Below are 13,245 nucleotides of genomic sequence, written 5' to 3' on the forward strand. Positions count from 1 at the left end.
AGTGATATTCTCCGAGTATGCAAAGGCGCTCTGACTATGATGAAGGGTAAAAGGACTGCAGGGAACACTTCAAGTTGTTAGGGAGAACAGTTGTAGATGGAGTTGCTGGAGTGGCTGAAGAGATCTCAGTAGATTCAGACCATGGTGCTACAAAATTATGGCACATGCGTTTGGGACATATGGGTGTGTGTGGCATGACAAAATTATGCAAAAGATAACTGTTGAGGGGAGTCAACAAATACAAACTAGATTTGTGCAAGTATTGTTTGCTTGGGAAACAGACACGAGTTAGTTTCAAGGTTGGCCAACACAGGACTCGAGGCATTCTAGATTATGTCCACACTGATATATGGGGACCCACTCAGGAACCATCCCTAGGAGGTTCTAGGTATTTTGTTACCTTCGTTGATGACTTTTCTCGCAAGGTCTAGGTATATTTTCTGAAGCATAAGTCAGATGTCTTTGTCAAGTTCAAGGTTTGGAAGGCAGAGGTAGAGAACTAGACTGGTAGGAAAATCAAATACATGAGGTCGGATAATGGTACGGAATACAAAAACTCACAGTTTCATAAATTCTGTGAGGAACATGGCATTCATAGACACTTTTCAGTGAAGAAGACTCTTCAACAGAATGGTGTTGTAGAGAGGATGAATAGAACTCTTACAGACAGGCCCAGATGTATGAGACTGAATGCTGGACTTTCCAAAGGATTTTGGGAAGATGCACTTAATATGACATGTTATGGCAGCAATAGATCACCACAGCCTTCATTGGAAGGTAAAGTTGCAAAAGAAGTATGGACAGGTAACTCAGTCAATTATAATATGTTACACATATTTGGTTGTCCTGCTTATGTAAATGTACCCAGTGATGAACGATCTAAACTTCATCCTAAGTCAAAGAGGTGTATCTTCATTGGATATACCAAAGTTGTGAAAGGGTTCAAGTTCTAGGATCCAGTTTCTAGAAAGGTGGTGTTGTGCAGAGATGCAGTGTTTGATGAGGATTTCATGATGAAACAATCAATTTCAATAGAGGTTCCCATGCCAAATGGAGAGAATTTGAGATCAAATATGATTCCAGTGAGCAATGAAATGGTTTAGGTGAATGAAATGGTTTGAGATCAAATATGATTCCAGTGATCAAATATGATTCTCAGGCGGAGAGTTCAGGTATGCCGGAGTATCTACTTGCTAGAGACAGGGATAGACGTCCTATCAAACCTCTAAAGAGATATGACTTTGAGTATATGGCTTCAGTTGCTCTCCATATCAGTTTAGGAGATCCATGTAGCTTTCAAGAGGCTATAAACAGTCAGGAGAAAGAACAATGGATGGATGCCATGATGGAGGAGATGAAGTCTTTACAAGAGAACCAAATTTGGGAGCTTGTTCAATTGCCCCCAGACAAGCGTGCAGTTGGGTGCAAGTGGGTGTACAAGAGGAAGCCAGCAATATTAGAAAAGAAAGGGAAAAGTTCAAGGCTCGTCTTGTAGCAAAAGGGTATTCACAATAGAAGGGGTCGACTACAATGAGATTTTCTCTCCGATGGTGAGACACACTTCTATCAGGGTAGTGATTGCCTTGGTAGCCAACCGGGATATGCACTTAGAACAGATGGATGTAGAGACTGTCTTTCTCCATGGTGAATTAGAGGAGAAAATTTAAATGACACAACCAGAGGGGTTCAGTGCAGCTGGACAGAGTCACTTGGTTTGCAAGTTGAAGAAGTCTCTATATGGGTTGAAGTAGTCTCCTAGATATTGGTACAAGCGGTTTGACATTTATATGTTGAAGCTTGGTTATAAGCATTGTGAGTATGATTGTTGTGTTTATGTCAGAAGCCTTGACGATGGTTCTTTTATTTTTCTGTTACTTTATGACGATGATATGTTGATTGCTGCTAATCATTTGAGTGATATCAATGAGCTGAAAGTCATGCTAGGTAAGGAGTTTGACATGAAAGATTTAGGGGCTGCTAGGAAGATTCTTGGGATGGAGATTCACAGGGATAGGGGGAGCTAAAAAACTATGGCTCTCCCAGCAAAGCTATGTTGAAAAGATCTTAGAGAGATTTGATATGAGCAATGCTAATGTAGTGAGCACACCTTTGGAAAATAACTTCAAGTTTTCCCTAGATCAGTGTCCAAAGATAGATGAAGAGAATAAATACATGTCTAAGGTTCCATATGCTAGTGCAGTGGGTTGCTTGATATATGTTATGGTTTGTACTAGACCGGACTTGGCACAAGCAGTTAGTCAAGTATGCAAGTACATGTCGAAACCAAGGAAGTAGTATTGGGAAGCAGTCAAATGGATTTTCACATATTTTAAGGGGATTACAGATCTCGGTATCATGTTTTGTAGCCAACATAGAAAGCCTTCAATTATTGGTTAAGTTGATTCGGACTATGCAAGAGACTTGGATGATAAAAGGTCCACAACGGGGTTTGTCTTTACCCTTGCAGGTGGACCATTTATGTGGAGATCATCAATTCATATTGTTGTTGCTATGTCCACAACTTAAGCATAGTACATGGTACCTGGTGAAGCTTCTAAGGAAGCTATATGGCTTATGGGGCTGGTAAATGAGTTAGGCATTGAGCAAGGTGGAGTTCTGCTGCATTGTGACAGACAGAGTGCTATCTTCTTGGCAAAGAACCAGGTGTATCATGCTAGGATATTGATGTGAGATTTCATAAGATCAGAGAGTTGGTAGCTTGTGGGCAGATACTATTGCAGAAGGTTCACACTTCAGAAAATGCAGCTGATATGCTAACCAAATCGGTTACCATGGACAAGTTCAGGCATTGCCTGAGCTTGCTGAACATTCACTGATGCTGGACTATGGAGCGCCTCCAACCCAATGGCGGAAGATGAAGATTAATGATATTCGCCAAGGTGGAGATTGTTGTGCAACGACTCATATCTCTAGATAACAGCAATACAAGTTATGGGCTTGGGTTGATGTAAAGGTGTTGGTAGCCGCTCAATGCCCCCGGGGATGTAGGCACAATTGGCCGAACATCGTTACCAAATCTCTTGTGTTATTCTCTTGTCTCTGTACTCTTTACTATTTGATTGTTCGTTTGTTCCCAATAATATTATATTAAATAAAACAGAGAACCTTCTATAACCAAATTATTCACTCTCTTCCACCATTTGGTATTCAAAAATGACATTGCCACAAAAGTATTCTCTAATTTGGAGTACATATATCTCCGGTAGTGGATTAGAAAATGACAATACCATAAAGTCTTAACATTCTCCTTATTAAGTAGTTAATGTGGTTGTATTTCCGTAGCAAAATTGAACTCATACCTTATTTATTATTTCCTCGAATTACATTACATTCTGTTTATTTAAAGAATAAGTTGTGACGACTTATGAGTATATCCTTTTTTATCATGCCTTTGAAGAATATGCTGGATACAGAATTTAAAGAGCTAGCGATAGAGTGGTGATTTTTTTTATCTAAAACATTTTCAATACTTTACAAATTTGTTTAGCACTCAATTAACCTAAATAATTTTGAAATTATATATTTTCTATTTTCAATCTTTCCTTTTAGTTATTTGTTTTCCCTTAAGTAATAATTAGAGTTAAAGTCTTGCATTTGGAGAAAATCCTCCATTGAAATATGTGCTAGGAACCACTAGCACATATTTGTCAACAGTCCTTCAACGACACTGTGTAGTACAATGTTGTTAAATATAAGATAAAATATTATCAATAGTGTTTTTTTAAGCAAGCACTATTAAATTTGACAGAGAGATATAGCTTCAACATTACTTATTTCAATTAGTGTTATTGTGTGTCTGTCTAAGATATTCCACATCACTCTTTTAAGCAAGGCTGCTGAATTTAATCTATTCAACAATACTTGCTTAAATGAGTGTTGTTAAATGTTACATATCAACAACGACTATTACAATGAGCGCTGTTAAAAGTCACACATTTAACAGTATTTGCTTTAATGAGCGCCGTTAACAGTCATAAATTTAAAAATGCGTGTTTTACTTACTACATAATATGTATTTATGATATTATTTAATTTTATTTTGAAATATACATATGCAGTAAATATTTTTTTTTGATAAACAAATATATTAGAAATGGACACAAGGGGTGTTAACCCAATTACAACTTACAAAGAAGATCTATACAAGTATAAGGATCAATATACAAATTAAAACCTATATTTTTTTAGACCCACAACCAAGATCTAATTTGAATCGAATCCATAATTTGAGTAAAACTAACATTCTTCCCCCTAAAAATAATATCATTTCTCAACTTCCAAATAACAACAAACCATAACATTCTCCATAATGATTTTCCTTTACCAATCTTACAAAGGGAATCATGAGTCTTAAGCGATTCCACAATCGAATCCGACAAAGTAATATGACTTTGAAGCCAAGAATATAACCATTTCTACACAGAGACAAAAGGGCGAGAAAGGAAAAGATGGTCTAAATGTTTATTATGCACCAAACAAAATCACACTTCAAATTATTCACCCCCATAATATTTCTCTTATGAAGGTCTACTTTTGTTGCTACCCTACCTCTGATAACTTTTCACATTAAACAACAAACCTTTGAAGGTGCACAATTTCCAACATAAATTAAGAATATTACCTGGCTCCATCATACTTGCATTCAAATGAGTCAAGTAAGTTGATTTCACCATATAGGCCTAACACCCCGACTTATCAAGATTCCATCTCCATCTATAACCAACACCATTTTCGCAAGAATGGTTCTAGATTAGATGATAAAGGCTTCTTGCTACATCTTCCTCCCATGCACATAAGTTTCTCCTCCATTGAATATTCCAAGTTCACTCCCCATTGGTCAAAGCCCCACAACCAGCTACCAAAGCCTCCTTATCTAAAGCAAGCAGAACACGTCTCGGAAAAGTATCCTTAAGGGTTCGATCCGAAACCAAATATCCTTCCAAATGCGAGTATGTAACCCATCACCTATTTCCTTCCAAAGATTGGCGTCCATCTAGTTAGATCCACTATGAGGAGATCCAATTTTAACCAAATCGCTCCACCATCTTGAAGCTGACGGACTAGATTTAAAGACCCCATTAGTGTCATACTTAGAATCGGTCACTTTAACTCATAGAGCATCAGGGTCCACAAGTCTTCTCCACTTCCACTTTCCCAAAAGAGCATCATTGAAATCAGAAATGTCCTAAACACCCAAACCCCCAAACTTTTTAGCCTTACACACATCCGACCAAGCAACCCATGGAATACCTCTAACTCCTCTTTTATTACTCCAAACAGGAGTAAATATTACACGAAAATAATCCAAATTGTTAACAGAAACTCATATGCTAATTTTTTATATATAACACAACTTGGTCATATATATATGAAAAAGGCAATTAGTTATTACTTCAAAAAAATATTTTTAATCACCAACCAATATTATTAAAATAGAATACTAAGGTGGATAATTTGGCACAACAAAAACTCATAAATATTTTTAATGAATTTTCATATTCAACAGTGTTCTTTTAAGCAATCGCTATTGACTTGAATCTATTCAACAATGTTTGCTTATATAAATTTTGTTAAAGGTGGTTGTAATGAGCGTTGTTATAAATCCCACATTCAAACAACACGCTTGTTTTAGTGAGCGCGAATATTTGCATATTCAAAAACAAAACATCATACACAATAATACACATATCATTCACTATTCTATTTGTTTTAATCTTCTTCTTTTTTTCTTAGTTTCTCTTTTGAAGCAAGTTATTTTCTTTTGATTTCTCTCTTCGAGCATAAGATTAATTGTTATCTTATTTTACCTCATTTATTTCTCTTTGTTCATTCTTGTTGCTTACGTTTATATCTATGTTAATGGCTTATTTTATAATGTAGGAAATGTCAAGGTTGAATCTAGGTGAAGTTGTTGATGATTTATCAAACAAACTCTGTATGTATTTCTTATTTGACTATTATTTTTTCATCCATATTTTCTATGTAAATTTTGATTTGATTCTTATTAATTCTTTTCATCCATATTTGACTATTATTTTTTCATCCATATTTTCTATTGTTAAATCTCTTGTAAATGTGGTAGAATTGGATATGCTTGTTATGTATGTGATATAATGTCTAAGAGAGATTTTGCCTTATTTAAAAAATAAACATTTAACAGCGTTTGCTTCAGTATATATACTACTGCGCTCATATAAACATCTCCCAAAAAGCAAGTTATATGACAATTTTAAGTATTGTTGTTATATGACAATTTTAAGTATTGTTGTTTTGCTATTATTATAGCTTAGTGAATCTTTTCAACTCTAACAAATTTTGCTATTTTATTATGGCTAGACAAAAATATTGAATAACTAACCTCATGTGATCTAAGGATTTGCTGTATCTCGCATTAAACCATTTAATTTATAATATTGTTTCCTGTAAATGACATTATTAATAAGATTTAAAAAATAATTTATCAAAATAATTATTTTATAGACTAAGTATTCTTTCAAAGAGAAGGAGTGAAGATTATACAACTACTTGAATTTAAGTCTATATATTCACACTTTATATCTCTCATGCATAACTTCATTAACTGAACTAACTCTTTCTTACATCAAATAACTTATTGAGTATGCACAATGAAGTTGAATATATCTCATGCACCAAGTCTACATAGTTTTAATACATTTATCCCCGGAAAGAATGCACCCAGCTGCATTCTAAGACTACTAGCTACCATGATCATATGATAGTGTTGTGTCAGATTTTGATAGAAAACTGGTTTGCTATTTATGAAACACCTAAACCTAATTTAAGAAGTGCATGGCCAGTACGTGGATTTTTAACAGGAATAATTCTGCAGCTTGGTCCCTACACCGACCAAAATAACCAATGCAAATAAGACGGATGTTTTTAGCATTTTTTGGATTCTTCCGAAGTTTATAATTAATCATGGAACATGATGGGGCACACCAACTTTGAAAAACCATGTGAGATATTATATAAATAAGTTTTATTGGTTGGCATGTCTATTAACTTTTACACTTGCATCTTTATGTTGGATTTAGCATATCTTGAGGTGATTATTTTATGGGTATTAAGGAAACATCCATGTTGGGAATGCCAATATGGACATAATGAATTTTTAATGGATCTGGTTATTAATTTTAAGGGCCTAAGTAATCGTATTAGTTTTTCTCTTAATTCTAGATGGGATTATTTGTCATTCCCATTTCATTTCTATTGTCATTTTAGTCGTATTATATATATATATAGTCATTTTATGAAATAAAAATTATTAATTATTTTTTCTTTTTATTTTATATTGTTGTATATTAATTGAAATAATCAAAAAGTACAATAAAAAAGAGATTTAATTAGGTTTATCAAGTTTAGAGTAAAATTAAATTTTAGAAAAAAATTAAAAGTTATTTAAATAGTTGTTTAAAAATTCAGCAGAATTGTTTTTCAGATGATTAATTCTTCTTAATAAAAAAGTTGAAATGAAAAGATGTTTGAAAAAAGCACCTGTGTCACAATGAAAAACTCTCCACAGTTAAAAAGCAAGTACAAAAAATAAACAAAATTAAGAGATAAAAAGGTTGAGACAAATTTTATAAAACTTCAACCAATGTCATAGGGTACTTCCAATTTTTTTTGCATTATCAAGATTCCACTATAATTCAATGATGATCACATCATTGAGACTTGTCATCTTTTGAGCTTGATTTTTTCTTATACTTCCATAACTCCATTAATGATTCACGATCGTTCTATGTTTATTGAGCATTTAATATTTAGTGACTGCTAACGATTTCTGATGGAAAAAAGAGAAGGTTTGTTTTGTATACTAGTTTCAAACACTAATGAACAACACACTTCTTATTTACTTATAGTAGGAACCTGATCTATATAAAAATATTTCATATTTAATACATATTAAACTTTTGTTGCTTTATCACTTAGTTCAGATTAAGCTTGGGTTATATGTTATTTTGTGCAAAATTGATGAAAAGAGCTTCAGATATAGATCAATATACTAAAAAATATAATTTGATAATGACTTAGAGGATGAGATTAAGTGAAGATAATCCAAGATTTATATTGGATTCAATGTGATTGGATTAGATGAATCCCAATGTCCAAGATAAATCTAATGTATATTAATTACTACAAATATTACAATTAAATTTTATTTGAATTTTCTTATCATTTTGTAGGGGTTGGTCACCAAGATTATTCATACAAATAGCATCTTTGTGACTTGATGTTGTAACAACTTAAAAATTAGGACTTCATTATAAAATTATATATGATGAAAATTTATAAAAGAAATTAAAGACAACATATTAGAAAATCAAGTTAAAGTTCTTTTTCATTAGAATGTTCTTGAAGAAATATTTAATATTATCATTATCCAAAAACGAGGTATTACATTCAACCTCAAAATCACGATTTATATGATTATCTATTTTTAACTATATATAGCTTTACAAAATCATTAATTTGGTCTTAGCATAATGATTATAAAGACATAATGTACACAAAAAGAATCACTCTTAATTATTGTGAACACTCATTTTTTGTCCGGCCCAGAAAAAACCCAAAACTTTTTAAATAAAAAATAATAATATAATTTTGAAGAAGGTTTTCTAAAAATAATAAAACTAAACATGTTGTTAAGGTTCCTAAATCTAAGCGACTAGGTTAACCAAAATAACAAAGCCAAAATAAGAACGTCAAATCAATGTTGTTAAGGTTCCTAAATCTAAGTGATTAGGTTAACCAAAATTCAAAAATAATAAAAATAAACAGGTTGTGTTAAGCTTCCTACGTCTAAGTGATTAGGTCAACCAAAATTCAAATATAAGATAACTTTATTATATTTATTTTAATCTTTTCCAAATTATAATATTTAATTAATAAGAATAATAAATAATAACGACTTTTTATAATTATTTTTGAATTTATTAAAATAATTAGATAAAGATGTTTGGCATATTCCTATAAACTTCTATTTAAATTAAAAAAAACTAACAAGTAATAGGTGGTCAAATCTGTGTTTTTTAGTCTCCTAAAATTAAGAAATCTGGTTAACAAATTTGAGAGATTAACTAACTTAATTTTAAGAATATGGTTGATATAATTTTTACTATAAATAGAGGTGTTAGGGTTGAAAAGAAACGACACTATACACTGGAAATGTTGCAAACACCGAAAATATACACAATAAAAGCACCACCATTCTGTCAAAAAGTAAGGTAGGAGATAGAATTAGTCAGGGAGTGATCTAGTGCGTGCAAGGCTACTGGCCACTATGTACAACCTTCTTTATATCATATCCCAGACGTCCAATACATGGACTATCCCTCATCCTGCGTTGACCACACGCATGGCCAATTAGAGAGCGAAAACATATCTCGTTTCAGTAGAAACGAATACACCAAACCACTGCCCCATTTGAGGCGCAAATCTTGTGGAGGCGAGTGCACAATGGAACCCGTGCACCCTTCTGGTCCACCATCCAGAACGCGCCATGTTTCTAGGTGTAGTAAGGCTCCATACTTTCTCTCATACACGATCAAACAAGTTTATTTCTTTTATTTTTTTATTATGTCTATATTTGTATTTGCATACAATAATACTATTTAACAAATAAAAAATGTAATTTTTTGTATGATATCTAACAGAGACTAGTCCAAAAATTAAAAAAATCATTTTTTAAATAAATAAATAATATTGTTTTGGATAAATATCAATAACTAAAAATCAACAAAATAGCAATAAAGTAGAAATCTTTTTTATTAAAACACTTTATTTTTTATTTTTCTTTCTTATTTCATAATCGCATTACTAAAAAATGTTAATAGCAAAAAGTATTTTCAATAAAAATTTGAACATTTTTTAATAAGTAAAACATGACAATATTATTATAAGAACTTTTCAAAAAAATGAAATAATTTTAGGAATTAATCAAAGATGGAGAGAAAGTCGCTTTAGAGATTTCTTTCTTCTCAACTCATCTTCGAAAGGTCCCACTATATTTCTTCGTTTCACTCAATTAATTCCCAAAATAATTTTTTTTAATTAAATTAACAATAAATTAAAACACCTTTTCACTAATAAATATCAAAATAAATACTTTTCACAAGAAATAAAATTTGCCAACCACATAAAGGATGGAGGGACGATCGCCCTGAGGGCTTCTTTCATCTTAACTCATCATTCGGACGGTCGCGCTATGCCGCTTCTATCCTTAATTAAAATACTAAACCAACAAACGTTTTTAATAAAGAACTACGTAGCCTTGATTCCCTATTTGAAAGAGGAATATATAGGACCAATGTTAATCTTGTCAGACACAATAATAAAAATAAATAAATTTGTTCCTTCTAATAATTAATTAAATAACCAAATTAAAATAAAAAATATTAAAATCATATAATTTAAGGAACGGTACCGCATAAGGCAGGCGAGTAGGGTGCTAATACCTTCCCTATCCTGCAACCGACTCCCAAATCTGGATATCAAAAATCTAAATCCCAATGTAATTGGGCTTAAAAGTTTTTTCTACATTTTAAACTATAAAATGTAGTGGCGACTCTAATAAAGTCGTGTAGCCGAAAAATGGGTCACGACAAGTATTTTTCATAAAATATAATTTATACAAAAATTAGTTCAAAAGACCAAGGGTATTCCTAGATCAGAGTCAATAATCACAATATAAACAATATACTTAACTAGACATCAACTAAGTTATTCTTGTCTATATTTTCATCAATGGATATTCCTAGATAAACTACAACAAAATTATTCATAAACATAGTATAGACAAAAGAAAATACAAAGAAAATGGAGCAAGAACCAACTACGGCAACCACAACGTGAAATTACATAGAGAAATAACATTAAAGTGAGACATCCTATAACACAACTAAAATCAAAAAATGTCAAATGTATGCAAATGATGCATGAAGTTGGTGTCTTATACTAGAAGATATTCACATCTCCAATTAATATCTCTTTCATGCAATGCAATATGCAATTCAACCAACCAATCACCACAAAATTACAATACCTGAAGGCCAAGATCCTAATGGGAAAGCAAATGGGAGTACAAATATCCTTAACAACGGCAAGTAACAATTATCTATATTGTCCAGTACCTCTATCAAAGGTGCTTACATGGTAAGCCCAGTCCATTTCAGGATTCCTCTCTACCGATCATGAAATATCGAAGGGGTGTCAAAAATCGTTTAGTTTGCATGTAGAACTATCTTGGTCATACGACTTATAAAACCGGACCCTCACTGGACTGTCCCACCTCATAAATCCCTTAAGGCTTCTTGACGAATCACCGTCATTGCCGCCCCTATCCAAATCCCAATGATATTTCTATCACCTTATCTTTCCATTTTCTCCAACTCCAACTACAAGAATGCAATGTATGTACACTAACTGAAGTTAACTCATTAAATCTTTTAATCAAGGTTTTCATATGTTTTATTTCAACACATATCACCTAAGTTAGTCATCTCAGCCCGAATGCATCTCTATCATGCCAAGTCCAATGGACGAGCTCAAGACGCTAACTTAGTAACCAAGATCAATGTGCAAAACCTTAATTTCAAACTTATGTATATTCCATATCAATATAATGACTAACGTATATATTTCTCACTAAATACAATAGTCAAGTTATATATTTTGAAATCAATACAACAATCAACTTAATTATATTTTCCCATATCAATACAACAATCACTTATATATATTTTACATTTCAATACAACTATACAACAATCAATAACATAATCATTGCAATTGAGATACTTCCAAATTACAACCTTGTCATAAACATTTAGCACATAAAACAATTATCAATTTATCACAATATTTAATCACATTTCATGACGATATAATAACATAAGCGAGTACCTCACATTATGTTACACAAAAAAGAATTCATACGCATATATTTCTAGCGCAATTAAATATCTAAGACTCTATACATTGTCATGGAAAGGATTAAAGACTCTTACATGGAAAACAAGTTTCCATGGGAGTTCCTAATCTACAAAACTCTCTAACTTTTGAGGAAATCATATAGAAGAACTTCAATAAAAAACTCTAAGACCACTATGGTCTTCTCCCTCACTTGGGTTTATTCAAGCTCCTTCTCCAACAAACAAACAAGAGGTCTCATCCTATCCTTCAACTTCAAAACCTCTTCTCATAACATGCCAAAGCAATCAAGAAAATGAATCAAATTCTACTCTACCTAAAACTAATAACTAAACTAGAATTGGCCAACAATTTATAAAATAACACGTTTATAACACATACTACTTTGTTATATTAATCTGCACAATACATATATAATTAAAACTGTAACACCTCGAAAATTACTCCAAAAAATCTTGCTAAAAATGGGTATTTTTTTTTTTAATAATGATGCCATATAAAATTTATGTCCTTATATTCGTTTCATTTACGGAACAACACTTTACGTAACATACAATGCGGAAAATTAAAAACACCATTACCTAAAAAATATAACTCAATATTACTTTGAATCATACTTCATTAGAATATCATGAAATGTTGGTACGAAGTACAAGGCGAAATCCTAATCGTCGCTCAAATAAAACTACTCGCAAAATAAATACCCTACACATGTACACTAATCAAAAAGCACAAGGGCCTGTGTAGGTATAATCGTTTCCCTCAATCCTCCATGCCCTCTTTTGGGACATCGAAAAGCGGTAACTCAGAATCCAGGCAGAATGATCCATCTGAACAAAACGCGAATAGAAGACAAACAGAAAGAAGAGGGAGTAAGACATCTAATGAATATTACTCATTGACGGCATGGAATTACACGGAATATCATATCCAGACAGACACGCATAATAAACACAATATATACATCACATATAAAAATGCACAATGATGAATGATGTTATAATCTCAGATTATGAGGATCAAAGTCCACAATCTCAATGAATGAATGTTATGCTTGTTTCATCCATCCTTTCACCAATATCATCTCAATATACTATTCAGAAATAACCAAGAGTACAGGTCCCATAACAAGCCGATTTGAACGCACCAAAATTATTCATCGCAAGGATATATGATCGATCTGTTCCGAAGAACTGTCCATTTCAGGACGGTGTCGTATCAAACACTTTATGGGCATCCCTCTCATTGATCCTGATTGCAAAGAGGGGATGT

This window comes from Lupinus angustifolius, chromosome LG10 (assembly GCF_001865875.1).
Source record: "Lupinus angustifolius cultivar Tanjil chromosome LG10, LupAngTanjil_v1.0, whole genome shotgun sequence".
In the NCBI taxonomy this organism is placed as follows: Eukaryota; Viridiplantae; Streptophyta; class Magnoliopsida; order Fabales; family Fabaceae; genus Lupinus; species Lupinus angustifolius.